This window comes from Nuphar pumila, chromosome 13 (assembly GCF_984573655.1).
Source record: "Nuphar pumila chromosome 13, dmNupPumi1.hap1.1, whole genome shotgun sequence".
Taxonomy (NCBI): domain Eukaryota; kingdom Viridiplantae; phylum Streptophyta; class Magnoliopsida; order Nymphaeales; family Nymphaeaceae; genus Nuphar; species Nuphar pumila.
In genome coordinates, this window is record NC_143261.1 from 74,975,699 (window position 1) to 74,990,279 (window position 14,581).

Below are 14,581 nucleotides of genomic sequence, written 5' to 3' on the forward strand. Positions count from 1 at the left end.
TTATAAAACTTTCCAGATATAAACTAGACACAGAGAGGAAAGTTTTATAACTTTTTATGCTCATTTGATATTTCAAACCTGTTAAAAATCGAGACACATAGAGGAAGTTTCAAACTTTTTAAGTTTTATAACATTTTATAACATGTCTCGGTTTTTAACAGGTTCGAAATATCAAATGAGCATAAAAAGTTATAAAACTTTCCATATATAAACTAGACACATAGAGAAAGAAAACCCTTTTTACGGATTTGAAAAATGATCTTCCGTTGGGGAGATATGACTCTTACAAAATGAAATAAAAACCTATGTCACTCAAATAAGGCAGACTGATAAGGGTCTGGTTTTAGATCCAAATGGGGTATTAAATGACTATAGAAATCGCTGAAAATTTACAGGAATAAACTAGACTTCATAACAAAGACACCACTTTTTATGGATTTGAAATCCGATCTCTGGTTAGGGAGATATGACCCTGACAAGTTGGTCATGGTTCGGATAGCGATTTGTATCACAAATCGCTGTAGTGTTTAGCGAGAAACACTACAAATCGCTATAGCGAGGTCCAACAACACTATAAATCGCTGTGGGTCTCGTTAGAGACCCGAAAACACTATAAATCATAGTTAAAAGATCGAAAAATACTACAAATCGTTGTGGAGCTCGTTGGAGACCCAAAAGCACTATAAATCATAGTTAAAAGATCGAACGACACTATAAATCATTGTGAGGCTCGTTGGAGACCAAAAAATACTACAAATCATAGTAGAGACTCATTAGAGACTCAAAAAAATCATAACAATAATTTGCTGAAGAATATTGCCAATCAAATAACGATTTGTTGAAGAAGTGCTACAACTGTCATAATATGGGGGCCAAAATCAGAACATTTATAAAATTTGGATACAAGGTTCTGGTATTTAATCAAAATAAAATAGTAATTGACCATGAAAAATTCTGAAAATTTACAGGGATGAACTAGACACATAAACTAAGAGAACTCGTTTTACAGAATTGAAAAATGATCTTCCATTAGGAAAATAAAATTCAAACAAAATGGATCAAAATCTGAGCCGTTAAAATGACACAGGGTGACAGGGTTATGGTTTTTGACCCAAAATTGGTACGAAAACACCATAGAAATATCTGAAATTTGGTATGAAAAAACTAGATTTAATTTAGAAAACAACCCTTTTTACGGATCGGAAAGATCATCTCTGGTTAGGGAGAAATCACTTCCGCAAGTTGGTCCTGATTCTGCTAAAATCCTGACGGTGCAAAATAACAGGTTTTAAATCTCGATTTTTAAAGTGGGTCAAACAAACTCAGAATGATCTGATTTTTGGTGGAGAGCATGAAGACATATTCATGAAGTTGCAGTAAAAATTTAAAATTAAAATGAGCTCTGGTTATATACAAATCGATAGATCTAAAATGCACAAGAATTCAAAGTATAATCTAGAAAGGAACTGAACATGATGAAAGCAAACTGCACATGCGTGGATGTTCAAACATGAGATCTAATGCCTTAAAATATGAATGGGTAAAAAGTTTGAATCAGACTCCATAACTCTTCAAGTTGAATGATGCTACCCACGTTGGGAGGAGCCCCCAGACCCCTCTCCTATAAAGGTAAAAACTTTGAATCAGGATCTAGAACTCATTTAGTTGAATGATGCTACCCACGCTGGGATGAACCCCCGAACCCCCCTCCTGTAAGGGCAAAAACTCTAAATCAGGCACATAAGTAGAGAGAGTGAGAGGGTTGGTGTTCATGGCCTTCTCCAGGAGGAACCCTTTACCTCCCTTGATTTCTTCTCTAGAGATAGAGAGGGTTTTACAGTGTTTTATGAAGAAGGAAGAAGAAGAAGATGATGATGGAGCAATGTAGGATCGTCTGTTGGATATGCACAGAAGTAGAGAGAAGAGAGAGAGAGTGAGAGGGTTGTTGTTCATGGCCTTCTCCAGGAAGAACTCTTTGTTTCCCTTGATTTCTTCTCTAGAGAGAGAGAGGGTTTTACAATGTTTTACAGAGAAAGAAGAAGAAGACATGTTTGTCCTTTTTTTGAACAGAAAAAGAAGAAGACTTTGAAGAGTCAACATCATCCTCGACTTTCTGGATGGAGGACATGTTTGTCCTTTTTTTGAACTGTTTGTTTTTTCTTTTTTGAATGAAGGGCATTTTTGTCATTTTCTCAAACCATCACTTTATGAGAAGAATAGCAAGAAAGGGTACTTAAGTCTTTGCAACAACACCAGAGTCCGATGCAAAGTTATGTCAACATACACGGGAATACGAGCCCCATGTGCTTGTATACGTGGTGCTCATTCAAAGCCCCGAACACAGACGTGGGATTCAGTGAATCATCGGGGGCGAACATACACAACCCTCTCCACTTAATAGGCCCAAAGGTAAAATGCATCATGACCTCTTTCATTAAGCACTGTCATCTAGATCTAGTACATGTACGCAAACTTAGCCACCAGTCAGAGCCGTGCAACACATGCACTAACTCCATGCTCATCAACAAGCCAAAACCACGAGAGCATTTGCATCTAGCTGCAACCATTATATATATATATATATATATATATATATATATATATATATATATATATATATATATATATATATATATATATATATATATATATATATATATATTTGTCAAAACCTGTGAAAGAGTGCATGATGGACCTCATTGACAAAAATAAATGAAATAGATTTGAAGTGCAAGCCTGAGTTGATGGGATAAGCAAAATGATCTCACTTGATGATAATAGTAGTGATAACACGGTGGTGTTTGTTGAAAAAAACATTGGTTATGATAACTGAGATTGATTGAAGGTAAGTAGGCTTGGAGGCAGGCATTGGACTAGTATCTTTAAGTGATAGTTGGTGAAATGGGCTATGTGCAACATCGTTCTCAAGATACAATCAAACTTCACCTACTAGTAATAGTCAGTCCACATCATGCACTGGGTGAAATAGAGCTTATTTGACATGATTACCTCGATCCAAGGATAAATTTGACTAAGTCACTGCTTACAGTGAGAGAGGAGAGACCAAGAGAGAAAGAGAAAGCACTTTAGAGCTCAATGATGTGCTTGGGTTTATTTAGGGCAAAGCCCAACGACCAACAATAAATGGGCCAAACAAATAGGTTTTAGTGGCAAAACGGCTAGGTAGGGATAGGGGCATGGGCAGTCAACGGGCTAAGCTTGCACTTTTCTTTCCTTCACAATTTCGAGCTTTTTCTTTAGGAACCTCATGAGAAATTTCTTCTCTTTAAAAAAAGTAACAAGAGTTTCAACTTCTGAATCTTTGATGACGATTTATGTAGTCGTTTTAATGATGTTAGATGAACCAAAGTCTTCTACTTTATCAATATAATTGAGATCTTCTTTAACATCCTTAAATAGACCCATTTCATTTGAAGGTTGAACTTCATTAGTTGGCTTAAAAATAATTAAAGCTTATAATTAGGGATGGCAGTTGACCGAAAGGGGGGGGGGACAAGGTCTCCACCCTCACCCCGTCTCAAAATCGTGCCCTCCATTCCCGCCTCCATCCTCGCATGAGTTTTGATTTTAACCTTCATCCCTACCTCATGTCCTCCATCCGCAAGTTTAAACATGGTGAGGTGAGGCAGTGCAAGGCGGTCGGGGACAAGGTCTCCACCCCCGCCCATTTCAAAATCCTGCCCTCCATCCCCGCCTCCATCCTCGCATGGGTTTTGATTTTAACCTTTATCCCCACCTCATGTCCTCCATCCACAGTTTAAACGGGGTGAGGTAGGGTGGGCGGTGCAAGGCGGGGATCGAGATAGGGGCCATGCAAGGCGGGGGAAAGTGTAAGTCCATCCCCACACGGGTTTTGATTTTCACTACAAGAAAAACTTTAATTAGCGACAGACGTTTGCGATGGAAATAATCTATCACCAATTTACGACAGATTAGCTAGAGAAAACTATCAATAGCTAACATTTACATAATTAGCAGCGAAAAACTTTTGTCGCTAATTGGCGACAAATTAGCGACGAAAAAATTCTGTCTCAAGTTCCTTCACACTTTAGCGACAGATCATCGACAAAAATTTTCCGTCGCCAAGTAGTGATGGAGTAGAGACATAATTGTTTTGTCGCTAATTTCTCCCGTAAAACCCTAATACGAGCCCCTTTTCCCTTTCTGTTTCATCCATCGCCCGCCCGCCATCCATCGACCTCCCATCGCTTGCCCGCTCGTCCGCCGCCCGGTGACCTCCTCTCTTGTTCCCTCTCCCGTTCTCTCTCTCGTTGCTCCCCCTATACGTTTTTCGGCGAGCCGATGACCTCGGCCTGCGACGACCCTGCCAGCAACCTCTCATCGGCGCCTCCCGCAGGTAACCCTCCCCATTTCCCCCTTGCTTTTTCCCCTTGAAATAAGGGTTGCCGACAGTCCGACAGAGGGCCGCCAAGCTCTGTTGGAGCCTCCCCCTTCCCCCTATGGTTGTCGGAGGGCCAGCAGAGGCCCGACAACCTCTGCTGGGCCCTTCCCACCCCTCTGTAGTCGGCGGGGGTTGGCAGAGGTCCCGATCGCTTCTGTCAGACCCTCCCCTTGCCTCAATCTTTGGCAGGATAGAGGGCTTTGCCCTTGTCCTTTCGAATGCCGACAGGGGGCTTCACCCCTTGTCATCTTGACTTCTCTGGCAGTGGGGCTCCGCCCCCTTATCCTCGTTATGATCGACATGAGGAGAAGCCCCCTGCTCTTTTGTTTTTCTTGGCAGGGGGTGGCTTCGCCCCCCTGTCCTCGATAATTTTGATAGGGGGAGAGGCCCCCTGTCCTTTTGTTTTCTCTGACAGGGGGTGACTTAGCCCCCCCTATCCTCGATAATTTAGACAGAGGGAGAAGCTCCCTACCCTTTTGTTTTCCCTGACAGGGGGTGGCTTCGCCCCCATGTCCTTGATAATTTTGACAGAGGGCAAAGCCCTCTGCCCTTTGTCTGTTTTCCCGGCAGGGGGCAGATTCCTTTGTCGGGAAATTTTGCCTTGGCAGGGGGCAAGACCCCTCTGCCTCATGATTGATTCTTGGCAGGGGGCTCAGCCCCTACCTCCTGATGCTTCCCTTCTGGGGGTCCCAGCCTCTGCCTCCTGTTCCAGCAGGGGTTTTTACTCCCTGCCTTATTGTCGACAATGACAACGTTTCTGCCTGTCTTGCTTTCAGCATAGGGTTGCGTCTCCCTGTCCGGGCTCATTTTCGGCAGGGGCCGTCACCCCCCTTGTCATCGGGTAATAAACTTCATTTTAACACAATATCTCTTGCAGATTCTACAATGGATCTCGCTTGTGCCCCGCGACCCGTGGTGAGTAAGTGACAAAAGCAATGCAAATCAGGTAAATACCCGTAGTGAGTAAGTGATGCATGCACATCACATATTATTTAATTTCTTGAATGCAAAACCTTTCTGTTCACACACTCACTTAGTTGTAGATATCTAGGACTGCTTTGATGGAGTTCAAAGATCATGCTGGACATGATTTTAATGTATGAAAATAGAAATGTTCTTATTTTTGGAGTTCGGATTACATGCTAGTCATGATAGTAGTTAGCGAGATATTGGAGTGTGTTTGCTGCAAATACATGTTTGACATTGTTTTGATATGAATGATTTGAATGTATTGCAATGTTTGATGTGATTGTATCCGTGCTTGCATGAAGTTACTTTCAATTTGATTATGACTTTCATGTGAAATTGTATTGCATGTGAAATTTGAAGGTATTGCAATGTTTGAATGTATTGCATAAAATTATTTTCGATTTGATTATGTATCTTCGATAGGTATAGAGTTATGATTTGAATGTATTGCAATGATTTGAATGTATTGCAATATTTGAATATCTTGTATGAAGTTATTTTCGATTTGATTATATATCCATGAAGATATAGAGTTGTGTAACTGATCCAATTGTATTGCAAGTTAAGGATAAGTTATCCATGATTAGCAAGTGATGACATATCTTATGTTTTAATGTATTGCAATATTTGATGTGAATGTATTAAAATGTATTGCAATGATTTGAAGGTATTACAATGTTTGAATATATTACATAAAATTATTCTCGATTTGATTATGTATCTTCGATAGGTATAGAGTTATGATTTGAATGTATTGTAACGTGTATGAATGATTTGAATGTATTGCAATATTTGAATGTCTTGCATAAAGTTATTTTCAATTTGATTATGTATCCATGAAAATATAGAGTTATGTAACTGATCCAATTGTATTGCAAGTTAAGGATATGTTATCCATGATTAACAAGTGATATCATATCTTATGTTATAATGTATTGCAATATTTGATATGAATGATTTGAATGTATTGAAATGTATTATAATGATTTGAAGGTATTGCAATGTTTGAATGTATTGCATGACATTTTTTATTTGTTAGAATATGGTTCATGGAGGTTACACTGGTCGAACACCCAGTGGTAGCCAGTCTCAGCCTTCATCTTCACGAGCTGCTTCGATAGGTATATCATTTAACTAATTGTATACTTGATTAGTTTAAATGCGTATTGCATGAATTTCTAACTCATTTTTCTATAAATGATGTTTCGCCTGCACATGACCCATCTACACCAGCTATTCATACACGTCTCGAGACAATGTCGGATTCAGGGTCTTCTTAGTCTGACACACGATGACTCATTCAAATAGTGTATATCGATAATCGATCGTAAGTATTTCATTTTCACTTATCCTATACTTATCTTATAAATATTGTATATTGATAGTTAATGTGTACCAATTCATGTGTAGCGTGAGGTTCGAGCCACACAAAGTAATACAAGAGATTAAGCAGTTACTAGTTCAACATTTACTAGGACCGATTGCTCAATAGAAAGAGTACCCGAAGGAGGTACTTATTCATGATATAAAATCATTTCTCATAGTTAATGTGTTTCATATTTAATTTTTTGTTATAGTCGTGTCTACTAACTTTCTGAAATTATTTATAGGCTTTGAATCGCTTCGCGACTACGATGGATGAGCAAGACTCGAGGAAGGTGTAGCAGAAGGTGGCTGCCAGTCGATTTGCAGACATGCTGCACAATATGAAGATTGCAACAAAAAAAGCATTTGGCAGGATAGATGATCCACTGTAGTGGAAGGGTCGTGACCCTCCTACTATCATGTCAGATTTTTGGGATGCAATGTGCGACAAGTGGGTGGGGCATGAATTTTGAAACTGCTTAGCAAAGACTGTATAAAACCAAGCGACGATGCCCGATGCCCATCTACACACAAGTGTATCTAGGACTTTTGGGAGCCACCTGAAGAAAATTGTAACTCATCAATATATATATTGTCAAATTTATAAGTATTGTTGCATACCTGTTAAATAAATTTTTTATCATTTAACTTCGCATGAAGCAGAAAAATAAGGCATTGTGCCATATAAGGATGTGTTTATTGAAACACATAAACATAAGATCACGAGAGAGTTCGTATCATAGAAGGCAAAAATAACAATGATATGTATTTATTGTATTAATAAATATTATAATATATAAGTTATCATAAATATTGTAATTCTTAATTATTAATATGCACTCTAATCATTACTTTGTAGGAGTCATACAAGCAACAGATGGTAGAACGATATGGTGATGACTTCACTCAGCTTCCTCCTTTTGATCCTGCAACATGGGTGACTGCAACAGGTGAACCTAAAAAAGGTCGTGTATTTGGGTTTGGGAGTAATATGAACACCTCACCAGTCGTTGCCTTTTCCAGTCACGACTCTCTCCCGCCAGCATCAGCTCTAAGCATCCGACTGACCTGCCTAATTCATGGGGTGGTGTCCTCTAGCTTATTAAGGACACAATGCATGCCTATTTACATGAAACAATTTCCGACGTTATCCGTAATGAGTTATGCAGCTTTTTTTGGAACAGGGAAACTTCGTCTGCAGGTGCCTGTCGGGTATGAAAGTTTCATGTCATTTGTTTCATGTCATTTGTTTTCAAGCTAGTATATGCATAATTTCATCACATATGAGCATGCTTTCATCACTATGAAAGTTTTTGACTATCTTATAACACATATATGCATGATTTCACCACTATTAAAGTTTTTTTACTACATTAGAACACACATAAACATGATTTCATCACTATGAAAGTTTTTTCACTATCTTAGAACACATATATGCATGATTGAATCACTATTAGAGTTTTTTGACAACCTTAGAACACATATTTGCATGATTGAATCATTATGATTTTTGTTCTGTCAGCCTTAGAACACATCTAAATTCTGTTAATATCCTTCACTTTATTGCTAGCTAGACTATGTGTAATTCACTCATGTTACTTTGATTGCCTTAGCTTAGGTGTATTGCATATAATTTATTTCATTATATTTTATTTATCAATACTAACCTTTCTTTTTCTCTTGTAGGATGCTAGAGATAATCAACGCAGAGGAGCTGAAGGGGAAGATCAAGACAATGAAGAAGATGATGCACAGAATCTTGGTGCTGATTAGATTCATGTGTTGAATTTGTTGTACCTTCTTGTTGTTTCAAAAGAAACTCTTTGTAAATGTTCACTTGTATAATTAAAACTTGGTGAGGATTATAGTGGATTGATAAATTGTTTTAGTTGCTTTGTATATGTATTTTTTATGTATACTTTATTTTGTATACACAGGATATATAAATTGTATCACGAGAATTTTTTCTTGATATTTATATTTTAAATAAATTTTTTTATTTTTTGCAATGGATTAACGACGGATTTTATTCGTCGCTAATTAGTATCGGCCTCCAATTTAGCGACAGATCAGGGGCAGATATTTAATCATCGCAAAACTGAATCGACTGATGTTGTGTGATGAATTTTAATCTGTCTCAATTCCGCGCTACAATAGCGATGAATTCATATCTGTCACAAACCCAAATCTCTGCAGATTAACGTCGGCCTTGCGACGAATCATAGCATTCGCTAATTCATCACAATTTAGTGATGAAACTAGCGACAAATATGTTCCATCGCTAATTAGCGACTAAAAATATGCGATGAAAGTAATCTGTTGCTAAGCTCTACAACGACAGATTGCAGCTGTCGCTAATCCACAAATTTCTTGTAGTGTTTAACCTCCATCCCCGTTTCATGTCCTCCATCCCTAGTTCAAACGGGGCAAGGTGGGGTGGGGCTCAGTTTCCCCTCCCCGGTCCACTGCCATCCCTACTTCTAATTCTAAAACTTGAGGCTATTTTTTTATTCTTTCATATAGGTTTTAATTTGATGGACTTGATTATGCACTTGCAAGATTTCTTCTTAACCAGCTGAGTCAACATGAGCCCTTAGAGTTACGAGAATATCTGTCAATTTTCACTCAACACTTATGATCATGTTAACTGCTCCAAACATACCAGAATTTGGTTCTTCACCACTGATAAACTCATTGGTTGAGGCTCCTTCATTTGTCATGACCAAGTCACCTTTATCAATGTAGTCTTGATGCAAATTGGTTGCCCGATTCACAGAAAAAATCTATGATTTGTCAATTACTCGTGCACTACACTAGGAAAAGCTAGTGATTTAATAATAAATGTACAAAAATTAAAGAAAATACTCATAATTCATTCATTCATCTCTCCTTGAACATAAAAACCATTACAAAGAATGTTTATAGGCAAAAAGAACAAAATCCTAATCTAATTTGGATCTAAGATAAATAGAAATCCTAACTAAAATCTGAAAAATACAAAATGGATTCATAAATGGATCTTGGACCAGAGTACATTATGACTCTGTCCTGCGGCATTCTCCCTGGGTTGGGAGAGATTTGTCTAGAGTCTAGCTCGCTTTGTGCCACGACTATGAACCATCGATCAAGAGTAGTGGTAGGATCTGATCCATAGAAGTTTTAAGCGTGAGGAGTATAAAGATTTGATTCATTAGTTGTTGATCCAAGAGTGTGACAAATGGATCTACATATAAGATTTGGGCCAAACTAAAAAGGTCCATTTTGAAAATGCTCTTAGATCCAATTAAGTGAGATTGGGTCTAGATGTCCTTTAACTAGGTTTGAATACGAGATTGAGTTTGAAACAAGGTCGGCTAGAGGCTCAACTGGTTTGGGCTTTGGAATAGGTTTCTTTTGGATCAGATCTAATGAGCTTGGCATTAAGCCTAAGCTAGGGTTGTCAGACATTGGGATATGAAGGTTTAAGATGGGTTTTAAATCCAAATCTTCTTGAACTGGATTTGGGCATGTAATAGGTTTTGGGAGAGGCGTTGAGAGATTATTTTGAACTATGTTTTGGATTTGGTTTTAATTGGGTTTCACCTACTTGGGCTTATTTTTCCTACTTCAGCTTCTCTTCAACATCTAACACCATTTGAATTGCTTGTACTAGTGAGGTAATTTTAGAGTGATCCAATCTAATGCTTATGAGAAACGGTAGTCTAAAAATATGCTTGTCAATCAACTTTTCTTTGGTTTTTTCAATATGAACTTTGTGATATAAGATGATGCAACTCTTCAGTTAACAGAGCAACAGATTTAGAGCCTTGATAAATTAAACAATTTTGCACGTACACTTTTTGGGCTTAAATATCTCTTCATGTCTTATGGGGATCAAGTCTCATTGGATCCACTCATTGCTTAGATTGGTCATATGGGTTGTTTTGGGTTTGAGGTTGGCTTAGGTTTAGATCACGAGTCAAGTTTGTGTTTGAATAACTAGGTTATTGGGTTTGGAATTGGGTCCGAGATAATTTTTGATCTTAGAATGGGTCAAGGCTTGGATAAGTAGGAGGACATGAAATAGGATCCGGTTGGTTTGAATAGGGATTTAGTTATATTGGACATTTGGGTTATGTTGGGTTGGATTAGATGGGTTCTGATATAGATAGTGGTCCAAATGGGAATTAGATGGGTATGATGGATTATGATTAGAAAATTGGTATTGGGTTGGATTTAAAGAGTTTAAATAGGAGTTGGGATCACCTTGGAGCAGATTTAGTGGGTTTTGGGGCAAATTGGGGTCCAAACTGGTGTAAGACATGTTAGGTGGATGATGAAACCGATTCTTGAACCCTGAACCGGTTTCAAATATTGGCTTACATGGTGCAAAAGAATAGTGGTTGGATTGAATTGGCATAGTTTCCTCCACTCATCTTCACGATGAAGAGAAGGGAGGATGGTGGTGGAGTGAGGGTTTTGGTGCTCATCCACCACCTCCATCCATGGGAAGCGGCCGGTGGAACCACAGGTCGATGGCTAGAGGCCGGTATTGGGTGGCCGACAGCCACCCACCGACGATGGCCATTGTCCGGCCTTCAGCACACCAAAGGCAGGTGATTGGGGGTGGCTGGTGGAAGAGAAAAAAAGGGAAAGAAGGAGAGGGAAAAGAAGGTAGAGGGTGGTGGGACGGGTTGATTGCTTGTGGACAATCATGCCACCAGTCATAAATGGCTGGACGGCGGGTTGTTTGATGGTGGTGGTGGTGGTGGTGATGGAGGGTAAGGGGATGGTGTGTAAGCAAAGGCGGAGCTGGGGGGCGGCGGGGGGGGGGGGGGGGGGAGGCAGCCCAGTCCTGCCTCCCGACTAAGTTAAAAAAAAATAAAAATTTAAAAGCCCAGCCCTATTCTGGCTTTGGGCTGGCACACGTGTGGGTCTGTACTTTTGTGCTGCCCGTACTATGATGGTGTGCATGTGAGATTTGTACACAGGTGGAACCAGACCTGATTTTGGGGTATGGTACCGACTTCAAACTCGGGTCTAATCAGATTCACCATAAGAGAAACCATACCTGGACTTGATAAGAATTACATGAACCAGACTCGATAAAATACTATTTTTATCATTTTTACATTGAAAAATTGCAAGCCTTAATTGAAACTCATGGCAGCACTGGATTTGGTATAAAATTTCACAAACTATACCTGAATCCATGTACTAATCATACTTTTGGGTTCAGATCTGAGTCTTAATCGGATCTTCTTATTTATCACCATACTTGAACTCTATAGGGTTTGGTTCGGGTTGGGTCTGGGTAAACCCAACCCATTGATATCCCTATCGAGTAAGGGTAAGATTCGGATTGGATCATGCTAGACCAGATCTAAATCCAAAACATGAACAATAGATAGAGAGTCATTCCAGCAGGTAATATTGCAATACAAGCAGCTTCTGTCCGATTTCTGAAAAAAATGAATTATTTTCTTTAAATGTTTTGAATCCTGAAGTGTCGAACCATATTTTTTTTTCAAATTATTACATGGCATTGTCCTGATAGCGTAAAACTCTATAGCCTTACTCCTCGTTGCCTTGCTTAAGCTTGCACAAAGAGGTGACACCCATGAGATCTTAACCTGCCTGCCTAGTCATCCCATCACACCAAACTCCTTATGGTTGGCCTAACCATAAGCAATAGGTTTAGAGATAAAATCTTATTGCTTTCAACTACGAAACAATGCCATTTTTGATGCGGACCTATTATTTTCATGTGTATTTTTTTTCTATAAATAAGCTAGTTCAAGCATGGTTTATTTAGCTCATGTTGGTTATAAACTCCAACTTGAATCGTCTCACCACAAAAATGAGCCAAACTTGAACACTTTAACCTTAGCTAGTTTGGCTCATTTACCGGCCCTAGTTGAGATCACTTGGTATATATTGCCATTAGATAATGTTTAAGAACTTTCCGTTGAGGTTGAGAAAGACTGCAGCAGATAGTTTGATTTGTCCATATGAAATAGATTTTTATTAATAATTATAGCCATTTTTTATTTTATCTAAAAAAAAAAATTCGCGGGCGCTGCCCCCGAACCCCCGACTATCACACCATTTTTTTTTGCTACACCCCTGTTTGCCCCCCCCCTACCCACATACACATGAATCCTAGCTACGCCCCTGTGTGTAAGAGAATGACAAAGAATAAGATGGTGGTAGAAAATAAGGTGAATAAGAAGGTGGTGGTACTGGTGGCACCCAGGTGTTGATGATGGATTGCTGAATCTAAAAATCCTTTAGGGAGCTATAAGCAGCCTCACTTTGTGGATTCCTAAAATTTTGAAAACAAAAAGAAGGGGTTTCATGAAAAAAGCTTTTAAAATGGATTTGAAAAGCCTAATATAAATTTGAGATATTATGGGGTCTATTCTTCAAGGTTGCACATTTTTCCTCTTCTATTGAGAACCATGAGCTTTAGATCTTAGTTTTGGAGTTGTAGCTTGTCACTAAATGCACCTTATATGTGAATCTTACAAAAAAAAGCAAGCTTAGTGGTGGGAGCCAACAAGACTCAGAAAAAATATGAAACAAATAAAAACATACGAATGTTAGGGCTTTCAACACTTATAAAAATGCAAACAAATGAATAAAATAACAATAAAAGGGGATTGAATCTTGCATTGAGCTTAGGTATCCTTTTTTGCATTAACAAAGTGTGAGGGAGCACGGGCGTCACATATTTAGGTCTTATACTAGGCTAGGCTAGGTCAGTTAAGCTAGGCTATGCAGTGATTTTGACAGAGTAAGGGTATAGCTAGGGACTTGAACTCCAGATACTGAAATAGGGGGTGACTCTCTATTTATAGTTTTTTGGGTGAATCCGAATATATTTTTTAAGTATCTAAGATCTGTCTCTATAGGTCGGATCCAAATTGTGATGGACGCCTTTTTAATGGGTAGTTTTTGAACAAAGGGAGATTCGTCTAAAGCATGTTGTCTAAGATGAAAAATTAATTTTTATAAAGTGGTTTTAGATTGAGAATATTTCAATCTAAGTTTCAGTGCATAGACACTTTTTTAAACAGGCGAGAATTGTTGACAACAATTGTGATTTATCGTCAACGACATGTGTTGATGATAATTCATGGGGATGGCTCACTCCTAACGAGAATTGTGATTTATCGTCAATGGCATGTGTTGATGATAATTCATGGTGATGGCTCACTCCCGACGACAAATTATTGTGTCATTAGGAAATGTTGACATCACCTCGAGAAAATGGCTTAACTCCTTATATATATATATATATATATATATATATATATATATATATATATATATATATATATATATATATATATATATTGAAAGGCAAGCTGGGATTAGGTAGACCCCTAGGATTTATACAATTATACCATTGGGGTTTGAACCTGCAATGTCCCAACAAAAGGTGATGTGCACTAGCTGCTCCTACCACACAAACGTTGTTATTCTATAGGCCCATATATGATGTGTTGATGATGATTCATGGGGATGGTTCACTCCTGATCACAATTATGATTTATCATCAACGGCATGTGCTGACGATAATTCATGGGGATGGCTCACTTCTAATGACATATGATTATGTCATTAAGAAATGTTGACATCACCTCGAGAAAAGGGCTTAACTCGTTATAACAATTCAAAGATACTAATGACAATATATATATACATTGAAAGGCAAGCTGAGATTAGGTAGACCCCTAACAATTATACAATTATACCATTGGGGTTTGAACCTGCAACGTCCCAACAAAAGGTGATGTGTTATATAGACCCATATATATGGTTTAACTGACTAGGGTA